Source organism: Drosophila bipectinata, unplaced genomic scaffold (genome assembly GCF_030179905.1).
Source record: "Drosophila bipectinata strain 14024-0381.07 unplaced genomic scaffold, DbipHiC1v2 scaffold_157, whole genome shotgun sequence".
In the NCBI taxonomy this organism is placed as follows: domain Eukaryota; kingdom Metazoa; phylum Arthropoda; class Insecta; order Diptera; family Drosophilidae; genus Drosophila; species Drosophila bipectinata.
Window position 1 is genome coordinate 10,001 of NW_027222796.1, and position 15,000 is coordinate 25,000.

The 15,000-nt window shown below is 35.7% G+C and overlaps 1 non-coding gene and 1 pseudogene across 1 annotated transcript; both read left to right on the top strand.

The window, feature by feature from the left end:
* The first annotated feature begins 190 nt into the window (after positions 1 to 190).
* Positions 191 to 369, top strand: LOC138927053 (5.8S ribosomal RNA). Its single transcript, XR_011443688.1, has one exon. It is a non-coding gene; the product is annotated as a 5.8S ribosomal RNA (ribosomal RNA).
* Positions 370 to 685: 316 nt separating this feature from the next.
* On the top strand, positions 686 to 8,168 carry LOC138927057 (large subunit ribosomal RNA; annotated as a pseudogene).
* The last annotated feature ends 6,832 nt before the right edge of the window (positions 8,169 to 15,000 follow it).

Consider the following 15,000-nt stretch of genomic DNA (forward strand, 5'->3'; position numbering starts at 1 on the left):
TTATATAATATTAAAACAATATAAATTATATTTATATTGATTATATAAAACTAAGACATTTCGCAACAATTATTTTAGGTATAAAAATAACTTTATTGAAGGAATTGATATATGCCAGTTAAATGGTGTATTTTTAATTTCTTTCAATAAAAACATAATTGACGAATTGTATATTTATATATATTTATAAAACTCTAAGCGGTGGATCACTCGGCTCATGGGTCGATGAAGAACGCAGCAAACTGTGCGTCATCGTGTGAACTGCAGGACACATGAACATCGACATTTTGAACGCATATCGCAGTCCATGCTGTTATGTACTTTAATTAATTTTATAGTGCTGCTTGGACTACATATGGTTGAGGGTTGTAAGACTATGCTAATAAAGTTGCTTATTATTATATATTTTTATAATGATATGCATATGGTATATTATTGGATATATTTATATATTCATAATATTAAATATAAAAGCAATTATCTCAAATATTTATAAAAGAAAAAATGAAGATATACAATTCTTTCTTTTTCAATTCAAATAATACTGAGAAATGTCTAGCATAAAAAAAATTAAATTTTTTTAACTAGAATTGTCTCTTATTTAAAGATGCGAAAATTGAAAATATATCAAATATATTGTTCTTCATAGAGATATATTGTTTATATATATATACATTGCTTTATACAACCTCAACTCATATGGGACTACCCCCTGAATTTAAGCATATTAATTAGGGGAGGAAAAGAAACTAACAAGGATTTTCTTAGTAGCGGCGAGCGAAAAGAAATCAGTTCAGCACTAAGTCACTTTGTCTATATGGCAAATGTGAGATGCAGTGTATGGAGCGTCAATATTCTAGTATGAGAAATTAACGATTTAAGTCCTTCTTAAATGAGGCCATTTACCCATAGAGGGTGCCAGGCCCGTATAACGTTAATGATTACTAGATGATGTTTCCAAAGAGTCGTGTTGCTTGATAGTGCAGCACTAAGTGGGTGGTAAACTCCATCTAAAACTAAATATAACCATGAGACCGATAGTAAACAAGTACCGTGAGGGAAAGTTGAAAAGAACTCTGAATAGAGAGTTAAATAGTACGTGAAACTGCTTAGAGGTTAAGCCCGATGAACCTGAATATCCATTATGGAAAATTCATCATTAAAGTTATAATATTTAAATAATATTATAGAAATAGTGTGCATTTTTTCCATATAAGGACATTGTAATCTATTAACATATATAATTTATCATAAAATATGACTTATAGTTTATTCAAATTATTATGCTTGCATTTTAACATAGGATAAATGTCATTAATTTGATAAAGTGTTGATAGATTAATAAGAATACAGTGCGTTAATTTTTCGGAATTATATAATGGCATAATTATCATTGATTTTTGTGTTTATTATATGCACTTGTATGATTAACAATGCGAAAGATTCAGGATACCTTCGGGACCCGTCTTGAAACACGGACCAAGGAGTCTAACATATGTGCAAGTTATTGGGATATAAACCTAATAGCGTAATTAACTTGACTATTAATGGGATTAGTTTTTTAACTATTTTATAGTTAATTAACACAATCCCGGGGCGTTCTATATAGTTATGTATAATAATATTTATATTATTTATGCCTCTAACTGGAACGTACCTTGAGCAGATATGCTGTGACCCGAAAGATGGTGAACTATACTTGATCAGGTTGAAGTCAGGGGAAACCCTGATGGAAGACCGAAACAGTTCTGACGTGCAAATCGATTGTCAGAATTGAGTATAGGGGCGAAAGACCAATCGAACCATCTAGTAGCTGGTTCCTTCCGAAGTTTCCCTCAGGATAGCTGGTGCATTTTAATGTTATATAAAATAATCTTATCTGGTAAAGCGAATGATTAGAGGCCTTAGGGTCGAAACGATCTTAACCTATTCTCAAACTTTAAATGGGTAAGAACCTTAACTTTCTTGATATGAAGTTTAAGGTTATGATATAATGTGCCCAGTGGGCCACTTTTGGTAAGCAGAACTGGCGCTGTGGGATGAACCAAACGTAATGTTACGGTGCCCAAATTAACAACTCATGCAGAAACCATGAAAGGCGTTGGTTGCTTAAAACAGCAGGACGGTGATCATGGAAGTCGAAATCCGCTAAGGAGTGTGTAACAACTCACCTGCCGAAGCAACTAGCCCTTAAAATGGATGGCGCTTAAGTTGTATACCTATACATTACCGCTAAAGTAGATGATTTATATTACTTGTAATATAAATTTTGAAACTTTAGTGAGTAGGAAGGTACAATGGTATGCGTAGAAGTGTTTGGCGTAAGCCTGCATGGAGCTGCTATTGGTACAGATCTTGGTGGTAGTAGCAAATAATCGAATGAGACCTTGGAGGACTGAAGTGGAGAAGGGTTTCGTGTGAACAGTGGTTGATCACGAGTTAGTCGGTCCTAAGTTCAAGGCGAAAGCCGAAAATTTTCAAGTAAAAATAAATATTACAATTATTGTGAAAATTATATACTTGAATAATTTTGAACGAAAGGGAATACGGTTCCAATTCCGTAACCTGTTGAGTATCCGTTTGTTATTAAATATGGGCCTCGTGCTCATCCTGGCAACAGGAACGACCATAAAGAAGCCGTCGAGAGATATCGGAAGAGTTTTCTTTTCTGTTTTATAGTCGTACTACCATGGAAGTCTTTCGCAGAGAGATATGGTAGATGGGCTAGAAGAGCATGACATATACTGTTGTGTCGATATTTTCTCCTCGGACCTTGAAAATTTATGGTGGGGATACGCAAACTTCTCAACAGGCCGTACCAATATCCGCAGCTGGTCTCCAAGGTGAAGAGTCTCTAGTCGATAGAATAATGTAGGTAAGGGAAGTCGGCAAATTAGATCCGTAACTTCGGGATAAGGATTGGCTCTGAAGATTGAGATAGTCGGGCTTGATTGGGAAACAATAATATGGTTTATGTGCTCGTTCTGGGTAAATAGAGTTATAATCATTTATGGTTGTAACTTGTTCCCCGGATAGTTTAGTTACGTATCCAATTGTGGAACTTTCTTGCTAAAATTTTTAAGAATACTAGTTGGGTCAAACCAATTAGTTCTTATTAATTATAACGATTATCAATTAACAATCAATTCAGAACTGGCACGGACTTGGGGAATCCGACTGTCTAATTAAAACAAAGCATTGTGATGGCCCTAGCGGGTGTTGACACAATGTGATTTCTGCCCAGTGCTCTGAATGTCAAAGTGAAGAAATTCAAGTAAGCGCGGGTCAACGGCGGGAGTAACTATGACTCTCTTAAGGTTGGAGATCGCGTAGAGTGCAATTCCGTAACTCGTAAATCATACGATCAAGGCAAGTCGACTCAAAACCTCCTGGTGGTATTCGCTGGGTACTAGCTTTGGCTGGTAGCGGATTGGAGCGGCGGAGGGGTCCCTGTGGGTAGCATACCGGTGGACCCCTTAAAAACATATTGGTGCAGAAACTAACAACGAGCCTCGGATAATTGATGATATAATAGGAAGAGGAGAGTCCACGGCTACTAGTCTGGATGCTAGCAACCAGTATGAACGTGGTGCAGCGGTTAACCTTTCAGGTCGGGTGCCCTGCACGATATGTGGAATGTCGTTCAACTCCAAGAGGGGTTTGGGCGTCCACATGTCACATCGACACAAAGACGAACTTGATACACAACGTCTTCGTGTTGATAAAAAAGCGAGGTGGTCAGAGGAAGAAACGTTGATGATGGCGAGAAAGGAGGTCGAGCTTGCAGCAAGTGGTATTCGACATCTAAATAAAAAGCTAGCGGAAATTTTTACACACCGCAGTTCCGATGCAATTTCTTCATATCGGAAGAGGGGTGAATATAAGGCAAAACTGGAACAGATAAGAGGGCAATCTGTTCCCACCCCAGAAGCATTAGAGTCGAATACCTCACAGCGCCGCCCTAGTAATAGCGAGCAAAACCGACGAGTATCAACATCATCTTCGGGACCAATCAGACCACACGAACAGACGAACAGCGAAATCCTCAGGGTACTACAGGGCTATGCCCCAGTAGTATGCGATTCCCGGTGGAGAGCCGAGGTCCTGCAAACTATCGTAGATAATGCGCAGGTCTCGGGACAGGAAACCACTCTCCAAAGTTTATCTTGCTATCTCATGGAAATTTTTCCGCCACGGAATGAACCGCACATTCTGACGAGGCCCCGAACGGAGCCTCGAAATATGAGACAGCGTAGAAGGCAGCAGTACGCTAGGGTTCAGCGTAACTGGGATAAACATCCGGGAAGATGCATAAAGTCCCTGCTGGAGGGCGCTGACGAGTCGGTGCAGCCACCCCAGGAAATTATGGAGCCATATTGGAAACAGATAATGACCACGCCTAGCTCAAGCTCCATCGAACACGCCTCGTTCCACATGGAACATTCGTTGGAGAGAGTATGGTCCGCTGTGAACCAGCGCGATCTTAGGGCCCATAAGGTCAAATTATCAGGTTCTCCAGGCCCGGACGGGATTACTCCAAGAACTGCCAGGAGTATCCCCGATGGCATTATGCTACGCATAATGAACTTAATTCTCTGGTGTGGGAGACTTCCGTACTCCATCCGTCTGGCCAGAACCATCTTCATCCCGAAGATGGCGACGGCAAGTCGTCCGCAAGACTATCGTCCTATTTCAGTCCCCTCGGTTTTGGTTAGGCAACTAAATGCCATTTTGGCAGCCCGGTTGATTAGTGCAGTCAACTGGGATTCGCGTCAGCGAGGGTTCCTACCGACCGATGGGTGTGCTGACAATACGACGATTGTTGATTTAGTTCTAAGGGAACATCATAAGCGATTTAAATCGTGCTACATCGGGACCCTCGATGTTAGTAAAGCCTTTGATGCGGTAGCTCACAAAGCGGTCTACAACACATTGGCTTCGTATGGTGCCCCACAAGGACTAATCAACTACATACGGAATTCGTACGAGGGCGGCGGCACAATGCTAACTGGGAACGGGTGGGTTTCAAGGGAGTTCATTCCTGCAAGAGGCGTCAAGCAGGGTGACCCTTTGTCTCCCATACTATTTAATCTGGTCATTGACCGGTTACTTAGGTCCTTACCCAGTGAGATTGGTGCCAAAGTCGGAAACGCTATGACAAATGCGGCTGCGTTCGCAGATGATATAGTCCTTTTTGCGGAAACTCCGATGGGCCTTCAGAAATTGTTGGACACCACAGTTGGCTTTCTCTCCTCTGTGGGCCTCACCCTTAACACTGACAAGTGTTTCACTGTCAGCATAAAGGGGCAAGCCAAGCAAAAGTGTACTGTCGTGGAACGGCGGAGCTTTTTGGTTGGGAGCGCGAGGTTCCTTCACTGAAGCGCACTGACGAGTGGAAGTATTTAGGGATTAAATTCACTGCGGATGGGCGGGTCCGGTACAATCCAGCTGAGGAGTTGCAACCGAAGCTGTTGAGATTGACTCGGGCCCCCCTGAAGCCACAGCAGAAGTTATTTGCCCTTCGGACTGTCCTTATCCCACAACTCTATCACAAGCTGACCCTTGGGAGTGTGACGATAGGCGTTCTGAAGAAATTTGACACATTGGTTCGATATACCGCACGGAAGTGGTTGAGGCTTCCGGTAGACGTACCAACTTCTTTTTTCCATGCCCCCCACAGAAGTGGGGGTCTCGGGTTACCATCGTTGAGATGGATAGCACCGATGCTTCGTTTGAAGCGATTGAGCAGTATAAAATGGCCTCACCTCGAGCAATCCGAGGTAGCCAGCTCTTTCGTGGAAGACGAAATGCGGAGGGCCCGGGATAGGCTTCAGGCTGGAAGTCAAGAGTTGTTAACCCGTCTACAGGTAGATTCGTACTTGGCAAATAGGTTGCACATGTCTGTTGATGGTGGCGGGCTCCGTGAAGCAGAGCGTTTTGCTCCGCAACACGGATGGGTTGTCCAACCCACGCGTTTGCTAACAGGAAGGGAATATACAGAAGGAATCAAACTGCGGATAAATGCCCTACCCTCAAGGTCTCGTACCACGAGGGGAAGGCACGAATTGGGAAGACGGTGCCGTGCAGGATGTGATGCTCCCGAAACAACAAACCACATCTTGCAGCAATGCTATCGTACTCATGGGAGGAGGATAGCTCGGCACGACGGCGTAGTAAATCTAATCAAGCGGGGACTTGAGAGGAAAGGCTGCGTCGTTCATGTTGAACCAAGTCTGCAGGGCGAGACCGGATTGAATAAACCCGACCTGGTAGCTATCCGACAAAATCACATTTATGTGATTGACGCGCAGGTAGTGACCGACGGACATTCTCTCGACCAAGCGCATCAGCGCAAAGTCGAGAAGTACGAGACACCGGACATACGGACAAATTTGCGGAGACTTTTCGGCTCGCAACATGTTGTTGAGTTCCATTCCGCCACTGTGAACTGGAGAGGAATATGGAGCGGTCAGTCGGTAAAACGGCTGATTGCTTCAGACCTCCTCAGCACTAGTGATAGTCATATCATTAGTGTCCGGGTAATCAGTGGTGGTCTCTGGAGTTGGCGACAATTCATGTATCTGTCGGGATACACGCGTGATTGGACTTAGTCATGCATCACGTTCATATTAAAAGCTTGCTGCCGTAGCATAACATCTAAAAACGGCATAAAATTCGCTTAAAAACGAGGCGGTTTTTAGTACGTAGGCGTCTTCTGGGTCGTATGAACCCACAAGATGAATCGTGCATGCACACTCTTATTGGCTAAATAACATCATAACCTGAGTGTGTATCTTTTGAAGATTTTTACGATCCTTAGCGAACAAAAAAAAAAAAAAAAAAAAAAAAAAAAGCCAAATGCCTCGTCATCTAATTAGTGACGCGCATGAATGGATTAACGAGATTCCTTCTGTCCCTATCTACTATCTAGCGAAACCACAGCCAAGGGAACGGGCTTGGAATAATTAGCGGGGAAAGAAGACCCTTTTGAGCTTGACTCTAATCTGGCAGTGTAAGGAGACATAAGAGGTGTAGAATAAGTGGGAGATATTAGACTTCGGTTTGGTATCGACAATGAAATACCACTACTCTTATTGTTTCCTTACTTACTTGATTAAATGGAACGTGTATCATTTCCTAGCCATTATACGGATATATTTATTATATCTTATGGTATTGGGTTTTGATGCAAGCTTCTTGATCAAAGTATCACGAGTTTGTTATATAATCGCAAACAAATTCTTTAATGAGAGATGCATTCATGTATTATCGATTTGAAAATTTGGTATAACTCCAATTACTCAGGTATGATCCAATTCAAGGACATTGCCAGGTAGGGAGTTTGACTGGGGCGGTACATCTCTCAAATAATAACGGAGGTGTCCCAAGGCCAGCTCAGTGCGGACAGAAACCACACATAGAGCAAAAGGGCAAATGCTGACTTGATCTCGGTGTTCAGTACACACAGGGACAGCAAAAGCTCGGCCTATCGATCCTTTTGGTTTAAAGAGTTTTTAACAAGAGGTTTCGACGAAGGTAGCATGGGGATAACTGGCTTGTGGCGGCCGAGCGTTCATAGCGACGCCGCTTCTTGGTCGTCCGATGTCGGCTCTTCCTATCATTGTGAAGCAAAATTCACCAAGCGTTGGATTGTTCACCCATGCAAGGGAACGTGAGCTGGGTTTAGACCGTCGTGAGACAGGTTAGTTTTACCCTACTAATGACAAAACGTTGTTGCGACAGCATTCCTGCGTAGTACGAGAGGAACCGCAGGTACGGACCAATGGCACAATACTTGTTCGAGCGAACAGTGGTATGACGCTACGTCCGTTGGATTATGCCTGAACGCCTCTAAGGTCGTATCCGTGCTGGACTGCAATGATAAATAAGGGGCAATTTGCATTGTATGGCTTCTAAACCATTTAAAGTTTATTATTTATATTTTAAACGACAATGGATGTGATGCCAATGTAATTTGTAACATAGTAAATTGGGAGGATCTTTGATCACCTGATGCCATGCTAGTTACATATGAAAACATTATTTAATACAATGACAAAGCCTAGAATCAATTGTAAACGACTTTTGTAACGGGCAAGGTGTTGTAAGTGGTTGAGCAGCTGCCATACTGCGATCCACTGAAGCTTATCCTTTGCTTGATGATTCGAAATATAAAAAAATGTAAATATGCATGTGTAAATATGTATATTTAGTATAAAAAATCTTTATATGCTATATCTAAGAAAGCATATAAGGATTTATCACGGGTTGTCCACGTTTCCCTACTAATTGTGGCCTACTAACTGTTTCGTCATCTTATTAGTGACGTGAAAAATGAAAATAATATTTTTCATTTATATTGTTATAAGTCTTAAACCTTAAGACGGCGGGAGTTGAATTACTTTCGTTTAGGTAGCCAAATGCCTCGTCATCTTATTAGTGACGTGAAAAATGAAAATAATATTTTTCATTTATATTGTTATAAGTCTTAAACCTTATAACGGCGGAAGATGAATTACTTTCTTTTAGGTAGCCAAATGCCTCGTCATCTTATTAGTGACGTGAAAAATGAAAATAATATTTTTCATTTATATTGTTATAAGTCTTAAACTTTAAGACGGCGGGAGTTGAATTACTTTCGCATAGGTAGCCAAATGCCTCGTCATCTTATTAGTGACGCGCATGATTCAATTCAAGAGATTCCTTCTGTCCCTATTTAAAACCTCACGGATATTAAAAATATTAAACATATATTGTTATAAGTCTTAAACCTTAAGACGGCGGGAGTTGAATTACTTTCGCATAGGTAGCCAAATGCCTCGTCATCTTATTAGTGACGCGCATGATTCAATTCAAGAGATTCCTTCTGTCCCTATTTAAAACCTCACGGATATTAAAAATATTAAACATATATTGTTATAAGTCTTAAACCTTAAGACGGCGGGAGTTGAATTACTTTCGCATAGGTAGCCAAATGCCTCGTCATCTTATTAGTGACGTGAAAAATGAAAATAATATTTTTCATTTATATTGTTATAAGTCTTAAACTTTAAGACGGCGGGAGTTGAATTACTTTCGCATAGGTAGCCAAATGCCTCGTCATCTTATTAGTGACGTGAAAAATGAAAATAATATTTTTCATTTATATTGTTATAAGTCTTAAACCTTATAACGGCGGAAGATGAATTACTTTCGTTTAGGTAGCCAAATGCCTCGTCATCTTAATAGTGACGTGAAAAATGAAAATAATATTTTTCATTTATATTGTTATAAGTCTTAAACTTTAAGACGGCGGGAGTTGAATTACTTTCGCATAGGTAGCCAAATGCCTCGTCATCTTATTAGTGACGTGAAAAATGAAAATAATATTTTTCATTTATATTGTTATAAGTCTTAAACCTTATAACGGCGGAAGATGAATTACTTTCGTTTAGGTAGCCAAATGCCTCGTCATCTTATTAGTGACGTGAAAAATGAAAATAATATTTTTCATTTATATTGTTATAAGTCTTAAACTTTAAGACGGCGGGAGTTGAATTACTTTCGCATAGGTAGCCAAATGCCTTGTCATCTTATTAGTGACGCGCATGATTCAATTCAAGAGATTCCTTCTGTCCCTATTTAAAACCTCACGGATATTAAAAATATTAAACATATATTGTTATAAGTCTTAAACCTTAAGACGGCGGGAGTTGAATTACTTTCGCATAGGTAGCCAAATGCCTCGTCATCTTATTAGTGACGCGCATGATTCAATTCAAGAGATTCCTTCTGTCCCTATTTAAAACCTCACGGATATTAAAAATATTAAACATATATTGTTATAAGTCTTAAACCTTAAGACGGCGGGAGTTGAATTACTTTCGCATAGGTAGCCAAATGCCTCGTCATCTTATTAGTGACGCGCATGATTCAATTCAAGAGATTCCTTCTGTCCCTATTTAAAACCTCACGGATATTAAAAATATTAAACATATATTGTTATAAGTCTTAAACCTTAAGACGGCGGGAGTTGAATTACTTTCGCATAGGTAGCCAAATGCCTTGTCATCTTATTAGTGACGCGCATGATTCAATTCAAGAGATTCCTTCTGTCCCTATTTAAAACCTCACGGATATTAAAAATATTAAACATATATTGTTATAAGTCTTAAACCTTAAGACGGCGGGAGTTGAATTACTTTCGCATAGGTAGCCAAATGCCTCGTCATCTTATTAGTGACGCGCATGATTCAATTCAAGAGATTCCTTCTGTCCCTATTTAAAACCTCACGGATATTAAAAATATTAAACATATATTGTTATAAGTCTTAAACCTTAAGACGGCGGGAGTTGAATTACTTTCGCATAGGTAGCCAAATGCCTCGTCATCTTATTAGTGACGCGCATGATTCAATTCAAGAGATTCCTTCTGTCCCTATTTAAAACCTCACGGATATTAAAAATATTAAACATATATTGTTATAAGTCTTAAACCTTAAGACGGCGGGAGTTGAATTACTTTCGCATAGGTAGCCAAATGCCTCGTCATCTTATTAGTGACGCGCATGATTCAATTCAAGAGATTCCTTCTGTCCCTATTTAAAACCTCACGGATATTAAAAATATTAAACATATATTGTTATAAGTCTTAAACCTTAAGACGGCGGGAGTTGAATTACTTTCGCATAGGTAGCCAAATGCCTCGTCATCTTATTAGTGACGCGCATGATTCAATTCAAGAGATTCCTTCTGTCCCTATTTAAAAACTCACGAATATTAAAAATATTAAAAATATTTTCATATGGATATGCAATCGTATGGATATCCAAATATGTGTGGGAAAGTCGTACTTCCTATACGATAAATGACCGGATTGACGAAACCGTGTTCAAAAAGGTATATAGGGTAGGTGGTGTTCGGCCTACCAATATAATATTAAAATAATATTATATTAAACAGAAGATCGCCAGTATTAATATATAAGCATATGGTTATGAATACATATGCATATAACATATATGAAAATATATGAATATATAAAAAAAAATATATATGAATATGAAAATATTTATATGTATATGGAATATATGGTAGGTGATGATGTTAGCCTACCATATAATATATAATATAATAATTTAATTATATTATATTAAATATGGAAATATTAAAAATATATTAAAAATATTAAAAATATTTTCATATGGATATGCAATCGTATGGATATCCAAATATGTGTGGGAAAGTCATACTTCCCATACAATAAATGACCGGATTGACGAAACCGTGTTCAAAAAGGTATATAGGGTAGGTGGTGTTCAGCCTGCCAATATAATATTAAAATAATATTATATTAAACAGAAGACCGCCAGTATTAATATATGAGCATATGGTTATGAATACATATGCATATAACATATATGAAAATATATGAATATAAAAAAATATATATGGATATGAAAATATTTATATGTATATGAAATATATGGTAGGTGATGAGGATAGCCTACCATATAATATATAATATAATAATTTAATTATATTATATTAAATATGGAAATATTAAAAATATATTAAAAATATTAAAAATATTTTCATATGGATATGCAATCGTATGGATATCCAAATATGTGTGGGAAAGTCATACTTCCCATACAATAAATGACCGGATTGACGAAACCGTGTTCAAAAAGGTATATAGGGTAGGTGGTGTTCGGCCTACCAATATAATATTAAAATAATATTATATTAAACAGAAGACCGCCAGTATTAATATATGAGCATATGGTTATGAATACATATGCATATAACATATATGAAAATATATGAATATAAAAAAATATATATGGATATGAAAATATTTATATGTATATGAAATATATGGTAGGTGATGGTGATAGCCTACCATATAATATATAATATAATAATTTAATTATATTATATTAAATATGGAAATATTAAAAATATATTAAAAATATTAAAAATATTTTCATATGGATATGCAATCGTATGGATATCCAAATATGTGTGGGAAAGTCATACTTCCCATACAATAAATGACCGGATTGACGAAACCGTGTTCAAAAAGGTATATAGGGTAGGTGGTGTTCGGCCTACCAATATAATATTAAAATAATATTATATTAAACAGAAGACCGCCAGTATTAATATATAAGCATATGGTTATGAATACATATGCATATAACATATATGAAAATATATGAATATAAAAAAATATATATGGATATGAAAATATTTATATGTATATGAAATATATGGTAGGTGATGGTGATAGCCTACCATATAATATATAATATAATAATTTAATTATATTATATTAAATATGGAAATATTAAAAATATATTAAAAATATTAAAAATATTTTCATATGGATATGCAATCGTATGGATATCCAAATATGTGTGGGAAAGTCATACTTCCCATACAATAAATGACCGGATTGACGAAACCGTGTTCAAAAAGGTATATAGGGTAGGTGGTGTTCAGCCTGCCAATATAATATTAAAATAATATTATATTAAACAGAAGATCGCCAGTATTAATATATAAGCATATGGTTATGAATACATATGCATATAACATATATGAAAATATATGAATATATAAAAAAAAATATATATGAATATGAAAATATTTATATGTATATGGAATATATGGTAGGTGATGATGTTAGCCTACCATATAATATATAATATAATAATTTAATTATATTATATTAAATATGGAAATATTAAAAATATATTAAAAATATTAAAAATATTTTCATATGGATATGCAATCGTATGGATATCCAAATATGTGTGGGAAAGTCATACTTCCCATACAATAAATGACCGGATTGACGAAACCGTGTTCAAAAAGGTATATAGGGTAGGTGGTGTTCAGCCTGCCAATATAATATTAAAATAATATTATATTAAACAGAAGATCGCCAGTATTAATATATAAGCATATGGTTATGAATACATATGCATATAACATATATGAAAATATATGAATATATAAAAAAAAATATATATGAATATGAAAATATTTATATGTATATGGAATATATGGTAGGTGATGATGTTAGCCTACCATATAATATATAATATAATAATTTAATTATATTATATTAAATATGGAAATATTAAAAATATATTAAAAATATTAAAAATATTTTCATATGGATATGCAATCGTATGGATATCCAAATATGTGTGGGAAAGTCATACTTCCCATACAATAAATGACCGGATTGACGAAACCGTGTTCAAAAAGGTATATAGGGTAGGTGGTGTTCAGCCTGCCAATATAATATTAAAATAATATTATATTAAACAGAAGACCGCCAGTATTAATATATGAGCATATGGTTATGAATACATATGCATATAACATATATGAAAATATATGAATATAAAAAAATATATATGGATATGAAAATATTTATATGTATATGAAATATATGGTAGGTGATGAGGATAGCCTACCATATAATATATAATATAATAATTTAATTATATTATATTAAATATGGAAATATTAAAAATATATTAAAAATATTAAAAATATTTTCATATGGATATGCAATCGTATGGATATCCAAATATGTGTGGGAAAGTCATACTTCCCATACAATAAATGACCGGATTGACGAAACCGTGTTCAAAAAGGTATATAGGGTAGGTGGTGTTCGGCCTACCAATATAATATTAAAATAATATTATATTAAACAGAAGACCGCCAGTATTAATATATGAGCATATGGTTATGAATACATATGCATATAACATATATGAAAATATATGAATATAAAAAAATATATATGGATATGAAAATATTTATATGTATATGAAATATATGGTAGGTGATGGTGATAGCCTACCATATAATATATAATATAATAATTTAATTATATTATATTAAATATGGAAATATTAAAAATATATTAAAAATATTAAAAATATTTTCATATGGATATGCAATCGTATGGATATCCAAATATGTGTGGGAAAGTCATACTTCCCATACAATAAATGACCGGATTGACGAAACCGTGTTCAAAAAGGTATATAGGGTAGGTGGTGTTCGGCCTACCAATATAATATTAAAATAATATTATATTAAACAGAAGACCGCCAGTATTAATATATAAGCATATGGTTATGAATACATATGCATATAACATATATGAAAATATATGAATATAAAAAAATATATATGGATATGAAAATATTTATATGTATATGAAATATATGGTAGGTGATGGTGATAGCCTACCATATAATATATAATATAATAATTTAATTATATTATATTAAATATGGAAATATTAAAAATATATTAAAAATATTAAAAATATTTTCATATGGATATGCAATCGTATGGATATCCAAATATGTGTGGGAAAGTCATACTTCCCATACAATAAATGACCGGATTGACGAAACCGTGTTCAAAAAGGTATATAGGGTAGGTGGTGTTCAGCCTGCCAATATAATATTAAAATAATATTATATTAAACAGAAGACCGCCAGTATTAATATATGAGCATATGGTTATGAATACATATGCATATAACATATATGAAAATATATGAATATAAAAAAATATATATGGATATGAAAATATTTATATGTATATGAAATATATGGTAGGTGATGGGGATAGCCTACCATATAATATATAATATAATAATATTTATTATATTATAATAAATATGGAAATATTAAATTATTTTCATATGGATATGGATATGGATATGGATATGGATATACATATTCATATGGATATACTAAAATATACTGAAATATACCGATGAGTATATTTAGGTGAGGGTAAAAAGGCAAATAAATACCCAGCTTGACGAAAGTGTGTTCAAAAAGGTATATAGGGTAGGTGGTGTCGTCCTACCAATATAGTATATTATTTATATTATATGAATATACTAAAATACCGATGAGTATTTTTAGGTGAGGGAAAGAAGGCAAATAAATACCCAGCTTGACGAAAGTGTGG